The sequence below is a fragment of the Ambystoma mexicanum genome, chromosome 10 (assembly GCF_040938575.1).
Source record: "Ambystoma mexicanum isolate Mex_15411 chromosome 10, UKY_AmexF1_1, whole genome shotgun sequence".
Lineage (NCBI taxonomy): Eukaryota > Metazoa > Chordata > Amphibia > Caudata > Ambystomatidae > Ambystoma > Ambystoma mexicanum.
Window position 1 is genome coordinate 1,469,102,595 of NC_090932.1, and position 22,514 is coordinate 1,469,125,108.

A 22,514-nucleotide genomic window follows, 5' to 3' on the forward strand; every position below is an offset into this window, starting at 1 on the left:
GAACATATATCGAATATTTGTGTCAGACGAGACCAAGTTCAAGAAGGGTGAGGTTGAAGGAGGATTGGCACTGGCAGGCAGAGATTGGTAAAATGTGGGGTTGGCTGTCGTGGTTAGGTTGTCATGTTTTGTGGATTTGTATACTGTGCTGCATTCCTTTCCTAAGCCACTGCAAACAATATGATCGAGCAAAAGGCAATGTGTACGCTAATTTCCTTTGCAAGAGGTACAATCACTTGTATTATATGTATGCTATATATTTGCTGTTGCTGGTCATACTTTATTCAGCAACATGTCTTTCACACATCTGTGCCAAGTATAGCTTTGCACCTGCAGTTATAGAAGGAAAATAAAGCAACTATTCCAGTTAATTACGTTCTGCCTTCGCTCAGTGCCACAAAATGTAACATATCTACGAAAGGCTTGTCGCCCACTGAACACACTTGAATCCAACATTGTTGTGGTGAGCTAGACATCAACAACGTCGATGTCAAAATATGGTGGATTTCTTTTATAAATAGCGAATGATGTATTGAAAGAAACAAAATTCAATTACTTCTTGTTTCCTTGTAAGACAGTCGGTTAAAGCATTCGACTCTGTGGTCCAGGGGTTTTCACTATTGCCTAACGTACAATACTGTTATTTTTATTTCTTATTAGATTTCAAGGAGGTCTGGCATTTGAATTAATGTGGTCTGTGGATTTCCCAGGTGTTAATGATTTAATTCCATACTCTTTCCCAGAGAAATCTCTAAATAAAGACCAGGCTTCTCGCACATGGTCAGAGGGGAAAATTGCCTTAAGCAGAATCCAGTAGAATGCTATGGCACTAAGTCAAAAGAACATGTGCAGTTAGGTGGCTATGGCCGTGGCCACTTAATTAAAGTGCAGCAAGAAACACGTTTTTGGTCCATTTATCCTACCTTAGCAACATCCTGAATATGCGTGCTAGTTTACTCTTAATGGGAATGACAAAATAGTGCACTCCACTGTGGGATCTGGCACTGTAAGGTCGCGTGAACGGTCTATGATGCAGACTGTGGGGGGGGGGGCGGCGCAGAATATCTTTAAAGCATTTTCTAATATGGGTCTATCAAGTACACAGTGGTTGGGCTCTACCCGCAGGCTCTTCTGAAAAGCTGATCCCTGTTAGGATGATTGATGCTCAATGGGATATGCAAATAACTAGTACTGTAAACCGATTTTATTCAAATAAATGTAGATGTTTTGAAAATTGACCCAGTGACAATGTCAGCTAAAGTAGTGGTGTTTGGTAAGTCATCCTCTCCCATCACTGTTCTTGTTAAAACAAAATGCAGTTTTCACCCAGTGATTATTTTTTTTGGCTGACTCTGGTTATGACTACCCCATGTGAGAAGGGGTAAAAGTACAGTTATACACCTTTATTTTGAACACAAAAATCGAAGCGGGATGATCCCCATAGGGACTAGGGATTTCACCTGAAACGAACCAGTCCGTAAAGTGATCTTGCCAATTAGTTTAGCCTCACTGTGTGTGGCGCTGTTAGAAAGAAGGGTTTGTTAGTGAAATAGCGGAATAGGCAGATACGAAATCTGTGGTGTTGAGGGCGGCAGGTTGGAAGTGTCTGTATGTGCCTATGGCTTTAGTGGAAACCCATGGGAATATCTTATCCGGAAGGGACAGCCCACGATGTGAGATGCTAAATGTGCTTTGGTTAATGATACTCACTGATGTTGGGAGGTAGGGGGGTGTAATAAGACTAAAGAGGGGATCTTAATCCTACATGGATAATATTCATGTGGTTTTGGCTATCCCTGTGTAGAATATGTGTGTAGAAGGAGAGGAATAAGCCGTGCAGGAGAGAAATTAAAATTGGGTTCCCTCCAGGAGTGAGGTAGTATGAACCTGCTGGTGAAGACAATAGGCGTTTATTGGAATTTCATTTTCCATTTGATGTGTGGAGTCCTGCTCAAGTGAGCCAGATTTCCACTGGGTTTGCTGCCAGAATGCATATGATTTCTTGATACTTTCTAGAGCTTAAAGGGTGCCTTCTGTGGAGCAATGTCACTGCAGTCCAGATCCTGGAGAACCAATTTCTGAAAAACCAAAGTTGGGAGCCCCAACAGGATCCGAATTTCGGAGTACTTATGGAACTGAGTTGCACATCAATCAGCGACACTATCTCCCTGCAACCGGTACTACACTGGATTAGGCTATGGGGTAATGGTAGGGTATCCCTTACCCATGAATTGATCACCTTTTTGATAGTCAAGGACACAGGAGATAAGATCCCATGGCTGGCCTACATCACAAAACAGCTGAGGGGAATACATTGCACACACTTGTATCCACACAGTGGCATGCTCTCCAGGGGAGAAATTCATAGACTGCCTGTCTCTATGAATCTGTGTACCTGGACAGAGAAAGCAGAGGAATCATGAAGCCAATGAATCGAGGGCTGATGACCATCATGTCCCCGGGTGTTCAGCGTTATTTACTATGGGCAGAATTCCCCGAGGATTTTGTCCTCCTATCTAGGGCAAGGTTTAACTGCATCCAACTAAAGGCTGTGGTGGCAGCATGGGCCTGGACGGGTGCAGACAAATCCTGCCCAATTCGCAAAGCTCTATATGAGGACATGGCACACCTGATTCTCTTTTGCCCTGCGTATGCACAGGCGAGAAAATGACTCATAAAACCATTATTAATGGAAATGGGCGTTGTACAATATTGGCCAGCTCTAACCTACCTGTTAGGGGCAAACTCGCCACAAGTGGGCTGATCGTTCCTTTCGTACCGAAAAATAGCACTTTATCATAGGAAATGACTGCTTGACCCATTGCCCTGATAACGAGTTATATATATTGACTGATTGAACTCGTAATCTTTTCTGTCTGTTGGTTCTGCTGTGGTTTTAAGATGGTATGTTTTTACTGTGACATTGTGTGCATTTTATTTTTTCTCCTTTTTGTATTTTGTAATGGTTTTATGGATTGTATTTTATATGCAAATCCGAATACACTTGATGATGATGACGATGACTAGTGTGTCATTGCTAGATTTCAATTGCTGTCAATGGTATGTATTGTGGGAATTTCCTTTTCATGAATTCTGTGCCTCTGCCATTGTTCGACTGGTGAGCAATACATAGTTTTGAACTGTATATTTTTCTTATTAGGAGCCAGAGAAGGCTGTGGCTGCTGGGATGATGTGTTTGTATCATTTCGGACTTAGGAGTAATCGGTCTCTCTCTCTCCCCCACCCCTCTTTTTCTATTTAGCATGGATTGATTTTTCACCCAGACAGTATGCTCCTGACCGACAGTTGGCAGTCTTAACTTTATTCTTATATATTTTAGGTGCATTACTGTGCAGCTTTGTGTTTTTATCCCAAGGTCGCCGTCAGCCGGTTTAGTGGCTAAAATAGCTACCTCGTGGATTATGCCCTGTCTTCGTAAACCACTGGCTTTGAGGGGCTGTCTTCCTCCTGTTCAGAGGTAGGTATGACATATGTGGTTCTGCCTCTTCATAGATTATGTCCAGAACCTGGGAAAAGCCCTATTGTGCTTTTAACTGGTGTGGACTGGGTAAAATCCCCAGGCATGCCTAATCCACATGCAGACCTTGTGTGAGGTAATGGATGCACTCGGGCTGGTGCTATCAACGAATGGATAAGCATTCAGCTTCAATGCTATGTATCTCCTGATATGTGGGTTGGACTAGCTCCAGATTGGTTTGTATCTGGGGAGAATTTGCAGTCCTTTGAGAGTCAACCGCTGGAACCTGTACCTATAACAGACAGGATCAAGAACGCTGGGAACAACACTGCAACTAGCAAACGTTTCTCGATGCATATTACATCATTTCATACTATTCAAATAGAATTCACTAAGTTAGACAAACATTCGTGGCTCAAGAAGTAACTTGTGGTATTTAATCAAACAATGTCTGTGGCCACTGCCAGTATGCCGATGCATTCCGGACAGAAGAGGCCTTCATCTGGGCAAGTTCTTAACAGTAACCGCAGCAACGTAAAAAATGAATATTGAGACCCAGAGTCTAACAACAACAAAGTATGCATAGAGATAAGTACCAATAATCCATGATAAATGGCATCATTGTGAAATCCATGGTAAATGGGATCATTGTGATGAGTACATAAAGAAATGTGGCATGATGTAATTTGGACATGTGAGTTCTAGCAATCCACCAAATCTAACCGAAATATTTGGGTAAATGATGAAATTCATTAGATCAAAAGAGTTCATAACACAATGATCGTTCATGTGAAAAAATTACATTTGTAGATTACAAAATAAGGTGGATGACATAGTTTGATCCGTTCATAAAACAAAACCTGTCGATAAGCATATATAATGCGCGATTGATGTTATGATGTGTGGGAGAGTTAAAAAATTAAAAAGAAGAAATGCTATAACATCATTGTTGGTCCTGCACCACTCAATCGTGCCCTTGCATATATCGTGGATTTGAGCAGTAGAGGCTTCAAGTCCCTAGACAACCTCAGTTCAACCTTAAACATGGCTGGATCAACCTAATGACGAAGGGTGACCTAATAGTGCCGAAACACTATGTGCACAAACTAAAGCCCACCATAAGCCTGAAAAAAAGTCCCTAATGCCACAGTGGGGTCAAACCCAAGGGTATAACTAGAGCAAGTTAACCAAGAAAACAATGATACAAAGCCAACCTGGCAAAAGTGCTCTAGCCAACACGTCGTTCTTCTTAATTTGAAACAGTCTATTGTCTCCAGCATGCAGCATATACTGCAAAAAATAAATACAGTCTGCCTTTTCCTAGAGAACGTTGATCCGAAAATAGCTCACACACAGTCCCATACCTGCTGCACAGGAGCAGACAAGTGACTGCCCTCGGCGTTGGGTGAACAGAAGCTCTGCTATCCAAATATTAATTATTCTTTATTTGTTTAGTTTCAAAGAAACTTTACAAAACACTAAACACTATATCAAAAACATGATTCCATTAAAACATACACAATAGAACATACACAATTTAAACATTGTATACATTTTACTGGTACATGGCAATGAGAACTTTTTGGCTATCCGTATTAAGGCAGTAGGCCCAGTAGTGCCTTAATGCCAAATACAAATGGTCCCAACAAATTCATATATTCTGGGCCCGATGTCTTACATTCAGTGAAAATGTGTTTAGCTGTCTCAGGGAATGAAGTATTCTGACACATACGACCGTATCTGTCCTTTTTAGGGAGACCCAGCTGAGGTCCTATTAGGGTAAGTATTTGTAACTGATTTATCCTCAGCCTTGACGTAAATACCCGCATTCCCATATTTGCGCATTGCCTAAAATAGGCTTTGGGCTAAAGATAACTATGGACAACACCTACCATACAGGTATAACTCTGGAGAGACTGTGCATGCCTGTAGTTAGCAACCCAATCCCTTTGTCTAACTTTCTTTGAAAAAAACCCTGTTCAGTGTTGTATAGGCTGTACCTCTAGTATAATCAGGATAACATCCTAGCTCATTGTACAGGTCATTCACCAAAATACCAAAACAGTCTTTCCCCTGCACTGGGGGAGCCAGTGAACTAAGAAGTTGACATCTGCGGTGTGTATGGGTTTTAATATATAGCATACCTCGTCTTCTCAATAATTCCACTTTGAAGTTATCCAAATATGTCTCTCTTACGCTTCAGCTGAATTAATTAATTAATACAAAAATACTATGTCAACCATTATACTCTGCCAGTATCATTTCACCACCCAATGCATGTGCTCATACTGCTATTACCTGTAAGCTGTGGCCGCACGACTACTGGAACGCTTGTTCTGCAACGGGAGCTGCAATTTAAAGTTAATCTTTAACCTTCCCATGTTATATGCTTGCTAAGATGTTCAGTGAGCCAACGTGCTCCAACATGTGACCTTACCCATGTGGTGATGCTGTCCTAAAAAGTAAGGACGTCTGTCCTTCTCAGACAAATAAGTATTGTGAACCAACCGGCCGCATACGCATGCAAATACACAATCTTCTATATACAACTTGAACCTTACATAACGTATGCCAAGTTAATTTAATCCAAATAAATGCTTACTAAAGATATTGCTAGTAGACACACTATGACCCTTATTACAAGGTCAGCGGGCCGGTAACAACGTGTACTGGCATATTTACCAGGCCGCACAATTTAGAGCTGAAATGCTGGTAACACCAGCATCGATGGCGGCAAACCCTGTCTCTGGTACCTGCAACCACCTCCAGAAACATGCCGGAATCGCCAGCATCACATAGCCACAGGCCGATTATGGCCATGGTATTGATGCAATACTGGTATAAGAAGGCCGTTAGCACAGGAAAAACCATACCGGCAACACCAGCAACGCGGACCAGGCGGTAAATGATCCTGGGTGTGCACAAATAGGCCACAGATGCACCAATTTCCCCCCAGGTGCAGCCAATTGAACCAGGAACACTAAAAAAGGCCCACACCCAGAACCCTCCAACACAACCATGCTGTCTGTCTCGGTGGCAGCAATGGACATAGATGGACATTAAAGAGATGCAGCAGCACAGATGGCAGCAGGATCTCGTGCAGGATGATGATGATGGCTGGGATGTAAGGGGCAAGGCGGAAGCTAGCAGTCATGCGCCGCCCAATGGCCACACCCAGGGCCCTAACAGTTGGGCAGATACATACCCTATACAGGGAGACAATTCAAGAGCTACTGACCCTAATCCAGGGTGACATAGGGAGCAGGATCGGCATCTGGACAGCCATGCCACCGCTGTTGAAGCTGGTGTTGGTCCTGCACTCCGTGGGCCAGCTGCATGGCATATCACAGCTCGCCTTCTACTGAGTGCTGGTGCAGGTACTGGAGACCCTTCTGCAACATGTGGGCCAGCACATCAACCTCCCAACAACTCTAGCACAGGTGAATTCCACCAAGGGCTGCTTTTATGCGCTTGCAGGTATGCCAAACGTGCTCTGAGCATTGGACTGCACATATGTGGAGCTGGTACCCTCACACGCCACAGAGGAGGTGTAAAGGAACTGCAAGCAGTACCGTTGACTCAACGTACAGATGTGTGATGCCTACTTCAACATCACTCACTGCTGCGCACAGTTCCCAGGGTCAACCCATGACTCCATGGTTCTGTGGAACAGCAACCTGCCAGCATACGTGGTACGGCTCAGTGGTGAAAGGACCTGGATGTTGCCGTGCACCATAGACACTTGTGTGAATGCTGGTGCACGATTGTGACTACTATCCGACGGGCACAGGGGTGTAAGTCAGTGGGATAGGATGGGAGATGGACAACACATCCTTGGAGTACTGTTGCCAGCTGTCATGATGGAAAAAGTAGCAATGTGTATACTGTGCCTACTGCTGTGTTGTGCCTACTGTGTATGTGTGCCCTCATGCCGCGGAGATGCATGTCAGTGCTTGTGCAGACCGCAGCGTGGGTGTCATGTGGTGTGTGTAGACACTGTATGGGTGTTGGCGTGGTGATAAGCACACCAAACCATGGGGACATGCATGCTGGGCCTGTTGGTGGTTATTGCATACCCACTCAAATCAATCCATCCCAGAGAGTACAACACATCTCAGTGCGGATGACACACAATTGGCGTCACATGCATATACTTACCATGGTACTGGATGCATGGAATATCAGGGTATTGAATAACGTGCCATTGCAACTTCAGTCCTGCCACATGCATGCCATGGCTCATCTTGTGTGCTTTCCCCCACCTCCCTTGCAGATGATTCTGAATATCCACTGCTGCCCTGGCTAATGACCCAGCTGAGGGTTCCACAGTCGCCGTAGGACGCGGCATACAACCGTGCCTTTGTGCGAACAAGGGCAACCATTGAGCAGATGTTTGGACTCCTAAAGGCACGTTTCAGGTGCCTAAAGCAGTCGGGGGGTGGGGGGGCACTTACGTACAGGCCAGAGAACGTGGGGCAGATAGTATTGGCCAGTGCAATGTTGCACAATATCAGCATCAGGCGAAAAACATACCCCTCTCCCCAGACCTCGACATGCCACCACCAGAGGGCAAAGATGAGGACGGTGATGATGCTGGTGGGGCAGCACCAGCCAGGCAGAGGCATGTGCACATGGATGCCAGGGACAGGCATATTGTACTAAAAGAAATCATAGACAACTACTTCTGAGGTCCCCACACTGTGCAAAACCCATATGTCACTGTAAATAATGTGCTCACGTTATTAAATGCATACACATGAATAACAGCTGTCCACTCCTTGTTGCAAATGAATATTGGAATGTATTGAACATCACTACATACTACAGTTCAAACACCCTGGCCACCCCCCCCCCACACACACCCACCACCCCTTCCCCACACAACATGACTGCAACCATCTTATTTCCCTGTCCCTCTTGGCATGAGGACCCTTGCCACGGGCAATCACAGCCAAATGTCTGAGAGTGGCGCCAGGGGCTGCTTTGTGCTGAGCTGGCAGGGGTGGCCATGCTGAAGGTACGGCCTGACACTTGTGTGCTCATGCCCTCCAGGTTGGCCCGCACAGAAAATGCCATAAACTCTGCCATTGCTGACACTCCCTCAGAGAGCGCGAGACCGACCCAGAGGGTGAACCGGACCCTGGAAGAGAATTGAACTAAGAGAACCTGGTCATGGGAGGGAGAAAAAGAGAGATGGGTTAAGGGGGAGAGCCAGACCCTAGGGGAGACATAGAGGGGGGGGGACTGGAAAGCCTGCAGAGGGGTACCTGGACCCTGGAAAGGGGAAGAACATAAATAGAATGCACCCCAAGAGTCCAAACCCAGGCTGGTGGGTTAAAATAATATGGACCCTCTGGGTAAGTTCAACAAGGGCCGCAGTCCTACGGCACGGGCACAGTGACAGCCAGTAGCCTGTATGGCCTCCCCAGTAATCTGGGCCTCCGCTAGCTGCTGACTTTGTATGCCTACCATCTCATGGTGGGCCTCTATCTGGCATATGTGCTCGTCCATATCCCTGATGGATGGCATTGGTGGATGTGGCGGACTGTGGAGGGTGCATGGATGAAAGTGGGGGAGGGATAGGCGGAGCACCGGGACGTGTCCTCCGTGTCTTGCCCACCATCTGCCGCTTCAGCCTCATCTGAGGTGGTGCCATGTGATGCGGGGACCTGATGGCTGCTAGCTGCTCTGGATGGCTGCCATGGGTGTGCCACTGCCTAGGCTTGTGGAACAGGCTGCAGTTCTGGGGCAGCTAGCTGTGCCTGTGTTGGTGGCTGTGCCTCCTGGGCAGCTGGCTGGGCCTGTGGGGCCGGCGTTGCCACAGTTTTTGGATGGGTGGGCTGTTTGGCCGCTTGGCTGGGCCTTGCACAGCCTGTAGATGGACCTGCACCATCGCTGTCAGTGGATGTTACTGTTAGGGTGAGAAAACATAGCTTTTAGAAGCCTGTTTGTGTATTCGATGCACTTGCATTACGCTACTTGGACATTGCATGTTCCCTGGCATGGTCTAGATGTGAGGGAGCGGGGGGTGGATTGTGCACTGCTGCTACCTGCATGCATGCATGTATGGGGTCTGTCCGTTTTGGTTGGACTCATGGGACGGTGGTTTGTTTTTGTGTGTACATTGGTGGTAGTGCTAACTGTCCACTCATGACATGGTGCATGTGTCATATGCACATGGGCATGGTTTCCTGTTGGGTATGATGGTATTGCATGTGTTACATTGGGCCTGACCCCTGTCATCTATGTGTGCATGGGGAATTTAGACATTGATGTCACTACTACTGTCCCTTTCATTGTGCATGTTTCCCTGGACTGTTTTGTCTGCAACTTTTGTGTGGTGCAGGGCATTCTGGTGTAGTGTCTTGTACTCACTTCATCAGCTGTTGAGAGCTATGGGGTCCTCTTTTTAGGGGCTGTGTGGGTGAGGACAATTGAACACAAAATGTATACAGTCCCACAAAACAGCTACCTTTCCTTTCTGCTAAGAGTGAATTTTTAGAGGCATATGTATTTGATTATGTTTGCTCCTTTACCCAATATTGAGTAAAAAACCATGTAATGGTCACACATGTACAATAAACATATATAATTTTTTTATTCCTCTGACCAAAAAAGGGCAAATGACCATGTAGTTATCAAAAAATATACATCTTTTAATATTGATCAAAAAGCAACAACATTGCACACTTGCACTATAACTCTATAAAATCTATCTAATAATACAAAATAATTGATACAATAACAAATATGGCAGACAAGCTAACACTCACTATTCTTGTAATACCTAGAGGTGGTATGTATATGAGTCTTTACCACCACTGTTATTACTGATGCCCTTCTTCACTTGTACGGGCGAAACACTGTGCCAACACTTACAAAATGTGTTTCTAGAACCAACATGAGTCACCAACATGAGTCACTCATAACAGTGGTCGTAAAGACTCATATACATACCACCTCTAGGTATTACAAGAATAGTGAGTGTTAGCTTGTCTGCCATATTTGTTATTGTATCGATTATTTTGTATTATTAGATAGATTTTATAGACCCTTTTGTGATGGGTATAAGAAAAATGGTGCGTTATAGGCCCTTTATTCGTTAATAACATACTACCAGAAAAGATAAACACATAGGTATATGTGAACAAAAGAAGAAAAAGACTTCACCGTTCAGATCGCCACGGGAGACACCTTCATCTCGGCCACGACAACGCTGCTTAGTCCCACAGCAGGTAGGCAAAGAGATTGATCGGTATAACGGGATCTGGAGCAGAGCGTCATCCCTTCCAGCGAGACTGCAACACCCGGGGTCCAACTTCTGACTCCAATATTCAAGAGGAAAAACCATTGTCTCTTATGGGGACTACTTTCGATCCCCGCCCCTCATGGTTACCAAGCTGCCCTCGGCCGAAGAGCAGACAATAAACATGAGGCATAAACAGAGTGAAATATTCCAGTTAGAAGTGGAAAAAACCTGCCTTCCCTCCTTTCTGTCGTTCCCACTGCCCCATATCACTGCAGCTGCAGAGTGCTCACACTCCCTTTCTAGCTTGTCCTTCGCGGGACAATACATTAACTATTCTCCCCAGCTCGGTCATCTGACATAAATATGTGACCTTGTCTCCGCAGCAGAAATACATGTTTGCTAGTTGAGCCCAGGAAAACGTGCACTTTCATTACTGTTTTCTTGCGGTAAATGGAAGTGCATATCCAAGATGGCCATGCATCAGCGCCATGTTTTCTGGCTCATTTTGCTCCCACACTACAAGGTGATGTTCCTTGTCTTCTGTGCAATGAATAGCAATACCTATGTGCCAGGAGAGAGAAATGGATTTTGGTATAATCTTACTAAGGAACCCAAACTAGTACTAAGCAGTCAGCGTGGGCAACTAAGCAAAAAGGATGTCATAAAATCTTGCTAGGTACCACTGGTCTCTTCAGGGATCCCAGGTCTAAAACAGTCTTCAGGACATTGTGCTTGTTTACTTCTTGGCTCAAAACAGAGTGCCAGGAGTGTAGTGGCCAGGATGCGACTCGTCAGACCAGCCAGCAAGTATTTGCCCTCCTACTTTATGATCTTTATTACCTGCGCCATTACTATGACACCTTTCCATCAACCAGGATGTCATCTTTGCTTCCTTTCTGGTATCAACTGCAGCAATACTAGCAATTCTTTTTTCACCCTTGATTAGAGTCTTTGCCAGGCTGCATTATTTTAAACCACCAGCATGGGTTTGGACTCTTGGGGTACATTCTATTTTTTTTCTTCACCTTTCCAGTGTCTAAGTACCCCTCTGCAGGCTTTCCAGCCCCCCTTTATCTCTTCCCTAGGGCATGGCTCTCCCCCTTAACCCATCTCTCTTGTTCTCCCTCTCATGGCCTGGTTCTCGGAGTTCAATTCTCTTCCAGGGTCTGGTTCACCCTCTGAGTCGGTCTCGCACTCTCTCTCTCTCTCTCTCTCTCTCGCGCTCTCTCTCTCTCTCTCTCTCTCTCTCTCTCTCTCTCTCTCTCTCTCTCTCTCTGGGTCTCGATTGCTCTCTTTGGATCTCTCTTAGTCTAGATCTCTCTTGCTGTGTCTGGATTTCTAGCTCTGTGTCAGGTTCTCCCCTAGGATCAGTGTCTCTGGGTGCTCACTCGGTCCTCCCCTGGTGCCTGAGATGCAGTGCTCCGTAACCTAGTAGATCTCTGTTTTCTATCTCTGCAAAGGATAGGGTGTCTGTCTCGCCATTCAGGGTGCATAGTGCCTTGGCCTTTGCAGTCTCTCAAGGGCCCTGGCTCCTTAGAATCTTCTTTGGTTTTCTAGTCGCTGAAATGTCTTTTGTCTCCACTCACATCTGTACTCCAGATTCTCTTCTCCCAGACTGAGAAGACAGCGCCTCTTGTATAATGCCTGACCCATATGCCTACTCCCGGATTAGCTGATGTGGTCAGGTGGTTATATGCTTTCATCTGGTTGGGAGAGAGGCTTTTTAGTTCAGTACTCTGAGGGGAGGGCTTTCAGAATGCTGGTAGCTATTTGAGTGGTATCCAGGCATTGTTTCGAATACATAGTTTAGAATGCAAAAGTGTCGGGGGGGAAAATGCATCGAAAAAATGCATTTTTTGTGTAGGTAAAGTTATTTTTTTTACTATAATGGGTTTTAAGGGCTAAAAAACAGGGGTTTGTGGAGGGCCCCCCCATTCAATTCTTTTTTTAAAAAAAAATGCATTTTGCGATGCATTTCTTTCGATACTTTTGCATTCAAAACTTTTTTGCATTCGATGCAATCACTAGGAACCATTTCAATTCATGCCATGTGCTCTGATTATTTGTTTTCTGAGCAGCCTGTTTACCTCTCACTGGTTTGCTGCCTTCTTTACATATATTTATTGTATTTTACATTAATATCCGCGCACAAAACCCTCAGGTATCTAGGCGCTAGTTACAAAAAATGCATAGGACAGTTTGTATCGTACATGAACAAGCATGATGGTTACAGTTAAAATAAGTGTGTGCATACAGCCTGGAAAAGTCTCACCTCATGTTACAGGGGGCTACATCAGGTATGCAAGTAAAGGTAGGTAATAGCAACATTTGAATGAGTGCGCAAAATGAGAAAACATCACCTCATGTTACAGGGGGCTACATCAGGTCTGCAGGTAAAGGTAGGTAAAAGCTATTTCCTTGATTGGTTCAAGTGGAAACTTGATTAGAGAACCTTCTTTAAACTCCGTGCTCTTTATACTTGCCTCCCTCCCAGTCCTTTTGATTGTTTTTGTTTTTTCAGCAGCTAGTGCTTTAGTGGGCAGTAGGGATGAGGGAAATAGATATGCAGACATTACATTAAAATAAGAACCGCAGTGCATTTTAGCGCAATCTTCTGCTTTTATGCAGAAATCAGTCTGGCGCATAAGCAGAAAACAATAGCATAAAGAGCACAGGAGTGTATACAATTCTGACTATGACTTCACTGTTCTGCTTTTGCCATTTCTAATTTTTCCTCTAGCCTGGATATTTTTTTAAGCCTCAGTGGTTCTAGTAACTTTCCCAGGATTATAGGGATGGAGCTTGTATAACATACTTTTAATATTTGTTTTTCGATCACTGGGACCTAATATTGCAGGTCTTTCTTTTCTTACAGTTAGCCTTACCTTGTTAAAAGAAAAGAAAGAAACTCTTCCTAACTCTAAGGGACCTGTCTAAAACCCACATTCTTGAGGAAAGGGTACTACTGTCAGTATGAATCAAAACATGAAGTTCCTTGCACAAATCCCATCCTAACATAATGCTTTCCCTAGAAAAACTAACACACAGGTCTCAAGAGGTCAGCAATTAAAAGATGATTGGCTGCTTCGAACCAGGTCTTCTCCCACTCTGTTTCCCAGGGATGGAAAATACAACAGGTGCAAGTTCTTTCCTTTCCAACTCTAGATGCCGTTTTCACTTGTTTACCCCACTCGGGTGTTTTTCTTTTCCACTCTCAGAACTCATACTCTCTCCACTTTGAGTTTTTCAGTCTTTTCTCTCTTTTGTCCCTACTCCAGAATGTCTTCACTCTCTCTCTCCCCTCTTCAGTATCTTCCCTTGCCCCCATCTCTTGGAGTCTCTTGACTCTTGCCACCTCTCCCACTCCTGTGGTCTCTTGACTCTCCGAGCAATGGGATGAGTCTCTTACAGGACTCCTTCAAACTGGGCTATTAGGGGTTTACGCCTGGGGTTTATGTAAAGGGGTTTACACCGGGGGATTTATCATTTTTGGGCTTGCTTGCTTCCCTTTTCTTTGGGAATTTCAAGTTGGTATTTCCAGTATGGTTTTAGGACCTTATTTGTATACACAAGCTACCATGCTATTCTGGTGTAGTGTGGGGGAGCTACTTTTGACACAGGAAGGTAGTGTCAGGCATGTTTTCTCCCCCCCCCCCTGTCGGGTTATTGGTGTACCTTGCCCCTGAGCTCTAGGGAGACAGGCAAGTCATTCCACTTAAAGCAACAGAGTGGTCCATGCTTGATATTGAAGATATGGAAGAAGGGGTTGAGACGAATCCAAGGAATTTAGATGAGGGCTGTGAGCCTGCGCACTAAACACCCCCTAAGGGCCTGGGCAAGCAAGATATCACGGGGTGTAACCTCTCCAGCCCCCAGCCCCCTTAAGGGACAAGGAATCCACAAGTAAAGTTGTTACCACAACTTCCTTTAACTCAGAGTACCAGGTATTAGTTGGATACATGGGAGTTGAGCAGCACCATAATGTGCAATGCCCTTTAAATGTGATTGGCTTGGTTTCTTAACCAGTTATGTTAACGCCCAGCTCTGAAGTATAGCACCAATGGTGTCTCCTCTCTCATTCCAGGAATGAATCTTAAAGACCCGAGACCCATGCAGAAGTGGGAGAGCCAGCCTGAGGGTGAAACCCGGAAGCCTGCATTGGAGTGCAGAGGCGGGGACATCTCTCTTCCAGGGCTAGCCTGGAGGCAGGACCATTCCGAGAATGTAGTGGGCAGAGGAAACCCGGTGCCCGCCGAATGCTGCCGAGAAAGCCAGAGACCATGAGGAGCGCTGAACTGATGGAAACACGAGTCACTGACAGAGTGGCACAACAGTGCCGAACCGTCCCGATGCCAAAGTCCTGTCGGCCGCAGGCAGGAGGAACTGAAAGAGGAGACCCGACCGCAAAGACGTTTGAGCCACGGTTCCACAGTGAACAGAGAAGCCGACTTCCCTGATAAGCACTGCTGCTGGAGGATAAAAGGTACACAGATGATCAGAAGATGTGGGAGGTGAGGCACAGAGTTAGCCCACGAGGAGCTGACCGTGAGAATACCCCACAAAGGGGTGAATGCAACCAGAGAATCAGACAGCCTGAGAAGCCAGACAGCCCACAAGGGCTGACCCATAGAATAAGCCACGAGGGAGTGAATGCATCACAAGAACCGAACAACCTGAGAAGTCCGGTAACCCACAAGGAACTGAGCCACCGAATACTTACCAGTAGGTGACTGCCATTCCGTATCCAGATTAACTGAAAGGCCAGCTAGTCCATGCTGGGCTAAAAGATGTGAAAAGACAGAGGAGGTTAAAAGATCCATTAGGGGTGAACAAGAACCTGTAATATTGTTGTTGCAAACAAGCAACGTATTTAGAGACCCAGCTTCTTCAACGTGGCAATGAACTTTTTGAACTTATGGTAACACTTGCATGGTGGTCCCAAGCAACCTTTTCTAAGAAGAGAGGAAGATTTAAAGGACCCAATCTTTAGCTGTAACAGTAGGCTGGAACCTGAGAGAGAAAGAAGCAAAGACACAATTGGGTGGGAGGTCAGAAACCAGCCCCCACAAGCCAAGTAGAGTGGGAGCAAACCTACTGCGGCTAATGTTTAGTCTTTTCGTAGTAGGGATAGAATAGATTTGGACAGAGGATGGAATTTTTGTTAGACCTCCTGACCAGTTTGTTGTGTTCTTTAAAGTTAGGGAAACCCAACATCATAGCTATAGGGCTAGTCGAGGTCTTTTTATGTTAATTAGAAAAGAAGACATGGCTTAACGAGTTTTATGTCTCCTATGTCTGCCATCAGGTTTTCTGTGACCTCACTGGGTATTGGGAAGTACTATCTCGGAAGGATAACCTGGTCGAACACTCTTCCCATATAGTTGGCAGGATGGGCAGCATATGTTTCCATGCTCAGGATTCATAATATTTTGGGGAATGTTGAGGGGCTCTAGAAAAGCCCTAATTCCCACCTCCCGATACCTCCTTAGATAGCTAGTGGGCATCCCCGATCCTGAAAGGCCTCTATAGTTCCCAATGAAGGTTGACCAGGGAATGTGACGTTCTCACACAAAGCAAAATCTCATGCTGCGTTTCTTGGTAATAGGAGTGGACCTTGTTACCATTGTGCGGGTCATTCTAGACTTTCTAAATGCTTCTTCATAGCCACAGCTTACTGATGGAAGACTGACCTTAACATGTAAATATTAATACTACTACATCTAAATATTAATACTACTACTAATTCATGCGCTTGATAAAGGCGGAGCCCAAAACATGTTGCAAAATGTGACTGTCCTTAAATAAGGTAGTACTTGGAGTACCCATAGGTCATATGAATGATTTTTTATTCAAATTTTGAAACGGAAGTACAATGTGTTAATAAAAACTTGTAGCCAATAGTTCAGAGGAGCATTCCATCCCACCAAGGGGGACTTTATCCATGCTCCATCCCGCCCAGGGGGATTTTATCCATGCACCGCTCATCTTTGAGTGCCACTTCTCTAACCCTGCTAAAGCTGCCCTTATCAAGAGTTGAATGGTAGCAGCAGTATTAATACCATCAACACCGAATTCAATTAGCATCCCCGCTAATTGTGGTAAACATGCAAGTTATTATCCATTATTGTGCCCCATCAGACTCCATAATGGGAAATAACCCATTGGGGAATTGGGAAATCATTGCATACAGTAATTTTGCAGACCACTGTACCACCACATCTTTTCCGGAAGCATATCAAAGCGCTTTTTTGAACATGTTAATTGTCCCATAATCTGGCGGTGCCATGGTATTCAGAAGTACTTCCTGTTTTACCGTTTGGCCCGCTCTTGGAATGAGGCCCTGCACCTTTCCACAGTTAGATGAAGCCAGTGGGAGCAGCTCATCTGCACAAGTGTTTGGTGTCCTTAGATTTTGCTGATGCCTTCACCAGTTGCACATTCTGCCGGATCCCTTCTCCTCTCTGGTTCCCTCGGAAGTAAATGGCAAGACCCCCTTGAAAAAGTGCGGGAAGGAAGATTAGCTTTAATTGGTTTGTTAATAATATGGTGTTAAAACTAAGCCAAGAGGATTGGATAGAGACTGGGAGTCTTTTGGGCATATAATACAGCTAAAACGACTCCCAATCTGCCAGAAAGAAAATCATAGCAAAACTAATCTCCAGAATCCATGATTTCTGGGCAGGCGCTTCTAGTGGGCATGTGCCACCTGTGGGACGTGCAATCACTGTCCTGTGGTGGGACCTCATGAAGTGCAGTGCAAACATTGTACATCTATCATTCCATCACAATGAAACACTGTGAGAGAATCGCCTTCTAGGAAACTGTTCTGCCCAAATGGCAAACCAACAGCTCATGGAATATTGTGAACAGGAGAACCTGCAACATGACACACGGGTTTCCACCAAATCGTCGTTGCACATGGCAGGGGCTGATCAAAACAGCCGAGCAGTTCTCTTCCTTTTTGACCTTTGGGCTGTCAAGACTCGCACCATGTTACAAAAACTGCAACAAGATCACGGGTTAAATCGAGCTTCTTCTGCGCTGAATCTTGTGCCACATTGGAAAGTGCACCCCATGGGTCTGTGCTTGCACCGTGGCTTTTTATTTGCTACATAAAGCCCCTTGTAGAGAAGCAAGAGTGTGCTACCCCTTTCCAACTACACAAACGACATGAAAACTGCAGAACTCAGTAATAACATCTCACAACATCTTAAGTGCCTCATTTAAATACAATACAGGGCAATTGACAACCACTTGGGCCTAAATGTACCGAAAATACAGATTATCTTTATGGGTACGAGAACCCCCTGGTCGCTCCGTTTTGCATGGCCTCCCAACCCCCATCGTCAAAACACCAAATACACCAGCATTGAAAACCCTTGCCTCCTGCTTGATAAAAAGAAATACATTTAAATCCCTTTAAACAATAAGGAGCTGGAGTACCGGACTGACCTCAAGAGCTACATCCCCCACCAGAACTCCGAAATTTTCACTGGCCAAAAACTGATGGGGACTGCTTTCAGGAAGAGGTGGCCAGGTCAGCGCTCACTTGGGGCTGGTGCCGCCTGCCTTCATAACCTTCTGGCTCCTGTTATCCAACAGGTCGCAGGAGGATAGCTCAACGGCAACGTGCTTGCCTTGGAAGCAAGATGACACGGAGCAACATGGGTTCGATCCCTGGGTCCGCGCTTAGAAACCTCTGGGTATTAAGCGTGTTATAAAGAACCTATCATAACATAGAGAAAACCATCTGGAATTTCGAAAAAAGACCAAACATTTTCTTGATGCGAGTGTTCCTGCTTGTTGTCTACATTTTAATAGGAAAGTGTTAAAGTTGTATAGGTACAGCACTGTTTTTATGTATGTCAGTCTTGAATTCGTTTTATACGATATTATTTGCATTGTAATTTAACTGCGCTGTCTATTTCATGTAAGTCTTGTTGTATAGCGCCTTGATACTGGCTTGCTGGTGAGCTGCACTCCATGAATATTTTTATTATTACTTCTAAAGGTCACCTTTCTGGCTCACTGGCCTCCAGCTTTATGCTACTCTGCCTCGTACATGAGGTCCTGAGCTTCTGCTCAGAGCAGTAGGATTCCGGTCTGTCCCTTCCGTCCAACCACTTCTGAACTTTTTCATGTTTCAAATCTTTGCCTTTTCCTCTCTTGCTTGTTTTTCATGTATTTACCGATTTTGTTTTGCCGTCCTTCAGTTACTTGCCTCGACTTGTTCCATCATGGTCTCTTGATGTTCAGCAAAGCAATCCTGTATTTCAGTTGGCGCCTTATGGATCTATAATGGCGGGGGCCAGAAGGGTAGCCAAAGGTGGACCATAAAAGAGGCCGCCAACATAACGGGCTGAGACCCGTGAGGTGTAATTGTGGGAGGGTATTAAAGGCCCACGAAAATGGATTCCGAGGGTGCCAAATGGTTTTGAAGTTAGATGGCGGTGCCCAGGAGCAGGACGCTGTGGTTGGCCAGCCAGCATTCTTTAAAAAAGGAAAGGATATTCCAAGATGGCCGTCGTACTTCACCAAACTCTGTACCGGCATCTCAAAAGGTGGAAATTTAGCGAGCAGGAAGTGACATTGAATGCTAAGCTAACATCGTCACAAAGCAGGCAGAAGTACATTGGCATTATCAGAAGAAGGAAACAGTCATCCCTGGTATCTAGCGGGGCTGCGCCCGGCATAAAGCACAGAGAAGAAGCGGAATGCCGTAAAGGCAATCGTGGACCAGGCAGATCACACGAGGAGGAGCCAACCTTTCACGGTACCGGAGGATCTCTTCCCCCGCCTGTCCCCATACCTTAGAGAGAAGATCAGCAGCAGAGGTCGGTCAACCCCAACAACGGCAGCGGTGTGCAGCCCTAGTGGGGCACCTCAGAAGGTGAGCGGGGGAGAGAGGGAGTGAAACAGCAGCCCCCTGATTAGTAGAGCATTGGAGGGCACCAGGCCAGGCACAGTATCAGTGGCAAGACCCCAACAGCATAAGGAAGGTGCAAGAGGGCAGCGCAGAGGCAAGAGCATGCAAGTCGGCCTCCACTAGGACACAGGGCAGCAAAGCCGAAATACCCGGTAACGTATAAAGCGCCCCTGGACTCACTCACGGCATCAAGGGTAGGAGCGGACGCTGGCGGCGGGCGAGCTGGAAGTGCCACTGATTACAGAGCTAACATCGCCATAAAGTGGCAGAAGTGCAGCGGCAATACCAGAGGAAGGAAAGAATCCTACCCAATATCCCACGTGGCCGTGCCTGGCACAAAGCACAGAGAAGAAGTGGGTAAGCGGTAAAAGCAATTGCGGATCAGGTGGGCCATAGCAGGAGGAGGAGCCACCCGAAGCGATCTGTAACACCAACTTACACAGGACCAAGGAATCTCCTTCCTGCCCACCCCATACCCTGGAGAGTAGACCCGCAGTGGAGGCCGGGCAACCCCATCTACAGCGGCTGAAGCAAGCGGCCCGAGAGAGGCACCTCAAAAAGTTAGTGGGGAGGAGCAGGAACATAGGAAGGTGCCGGGCCAGGCACAGAAACACAGCACCAATGCCCAACAGCATAAGGGAGGAGCAGGAGGGCAGCGCAGAGGCAGATACAAGGGGCAAGCAAGCCAGCACCCACTAGGACACTGGTCAGCATAGCCGAAATACCCTACAATATACAAACCAACCCCCCCCCCCAAATGATATGGGGTCTAAGAGTGGACGCCGACGGCACTCGTCCCAATTTCAAGGGAAACCCGTGAGAAGCAGAGCCTCAACAGCACAACAATAAACCAGCTGGAGTGGCTGTACTCTGGTAAATGAGGAAGCGGCGAGGGGACAAGAAGCCAACTAGCCTCACTGCAAAAGACAAGAACACCCAGTAGGAGATACTCCGGGGCGTGTGGGGAGAAGGTCCAATAGATACTCTACGAGACGCATCAAGTGCAGGGAAACACAACAATGACGTGCCCCCAGCGGGAGGCCTGCCAACGGGAGCCCGTGCAGAGGAGCGTACATCAAATCACCCAAAAGCAGGCATGAGCCCCCAACTCCAAAAAAATATTAACTACATACTCATCAACAGACTGGGCCAAGCGCAGCCTCGCAGGACAACACTTCAAGGAGGGGTGGGCAGCAAGAATAATTCACGTGCACAGCGCACATGACAAGCCAGTACAGCAAAGCAGACCCCAGTATTACTAGGAGCTAATAAGGGCTCGAAAAGGGGCCAACTGGAGAGGTGCTGGCAGCAGAACTTGGCGGAAGTCCCTGCAATCGACACAGGTAATCAGCAAAAGGAGGCCAAAGACCTCCAAGAGCACGGGGACATAGCATGTAGCAAGGAGGACCTGCAGGAATGCCTCAAGGGTATGGAAGGAAGGATGTTGGCATAATTCCAGGAGCAAACCTAAAGGAAGAATTCAAAAGTTCCTTGAAGGAGGTTAGGGAAGAGATCAATAGCCTGGGCAACAGGGTGAACACTACGAAACAAGGTCTATCTGAACTCTCTAGTGACATCCAGATTGAGATTGCAACACACAACCTAAAAATCCAGTCAGAAGATCTCGAAAATCGATCAATTGAATATTTGGATCAGAGGTTTGGCAGAGACTAACGTAGACGCGTACCTAAAGGCAATAATTCAACAATGCTTCGCCACCCTGATACCATAAGCCAGCCCAGAGGAAATCCATATTGATCGCATTCAGAGGGTGGGAACCAGAAGCTCAGGACCGGGTGACAGACCAAGAGATGTACTGGCAGCCCTGACCTCCTACAAAAGTGAAGGAAAAGATCCTCCGTGCCACCAGGGGACAGACGACAATTACAATAAATGGCTTGCTGGTTCTTCTCTTCCAGGATCTTGCAGCAACCACACTACTGAAAAGGAGAGCGTTGAGCCTTGTGACCAAGTCACTCCTAGATAAGAAGATTCAATACAAGTGGACATTTCCCTTCGGCTTACTCTTTTCCTTGGACGGGAAGCAACAGAGGGCCACTACATGCTCCGAAGGCCTCTCAATACTGGGAATGGAGGAGGAGGATACCAGGGAGAATAGGCGAGGGACCTTGCAACAGAGGATAAGGCAGTGGGACTGGTCCATTGCATCAGGGAAAAGAGGGGACAAACTGAAAGGCACCCAATATAACAGAGAAGGGAAAAAGACGGAAAAGGAGGTCAAATGTAGGGATACATGAAGGGAGGGAATATCACGCAGCCTGACTGTGAAAAGATTGAATGGGAAATAAAGAGGTGGGGGGGTGGGCTAGTATGGTTGGAGAGGAGTATATAAGATACATCCAGCAGACTACACAGGCTGGACGGAGGTCCTGTGAGGGCACCACTTGGAATCAACAGAAGGTTATTCAACCTTTAAATTTACCAGGTAAAACGTGGGCCGGTTTCCAAGATCGTTGGGATGAATCGTAGTATACCGAGCCTAGACCGGAAGGGGGAGAGGGAGGAGCAGGCAGCAGGGTAGGGGATTAGGGAAAGTGGAATGCAGTGTCAAATGCCAAGAAGAGGGCAGGCAAGGAGATGCAAAGTGACCACATGCAAACCCGCATTACCAGAAACAAAACCACCAAACATGCCTATCAGACGTGGGGTGGGAAACGGTATAGGGGAATGCAGGGGCGACACACGTGGCATCATGCAGGGAAATTAGTGGGAAAGGGTCGGAATGAGATTGCATCATGGCGGGGTGAAAGCCACTGTGAAAGTTCTCTCGCGTAACATACAAGGCCTGAACACACCAAGGAAACGGAAGAGGCTAGATGCGCAGATTAAAAGGGGGGCGG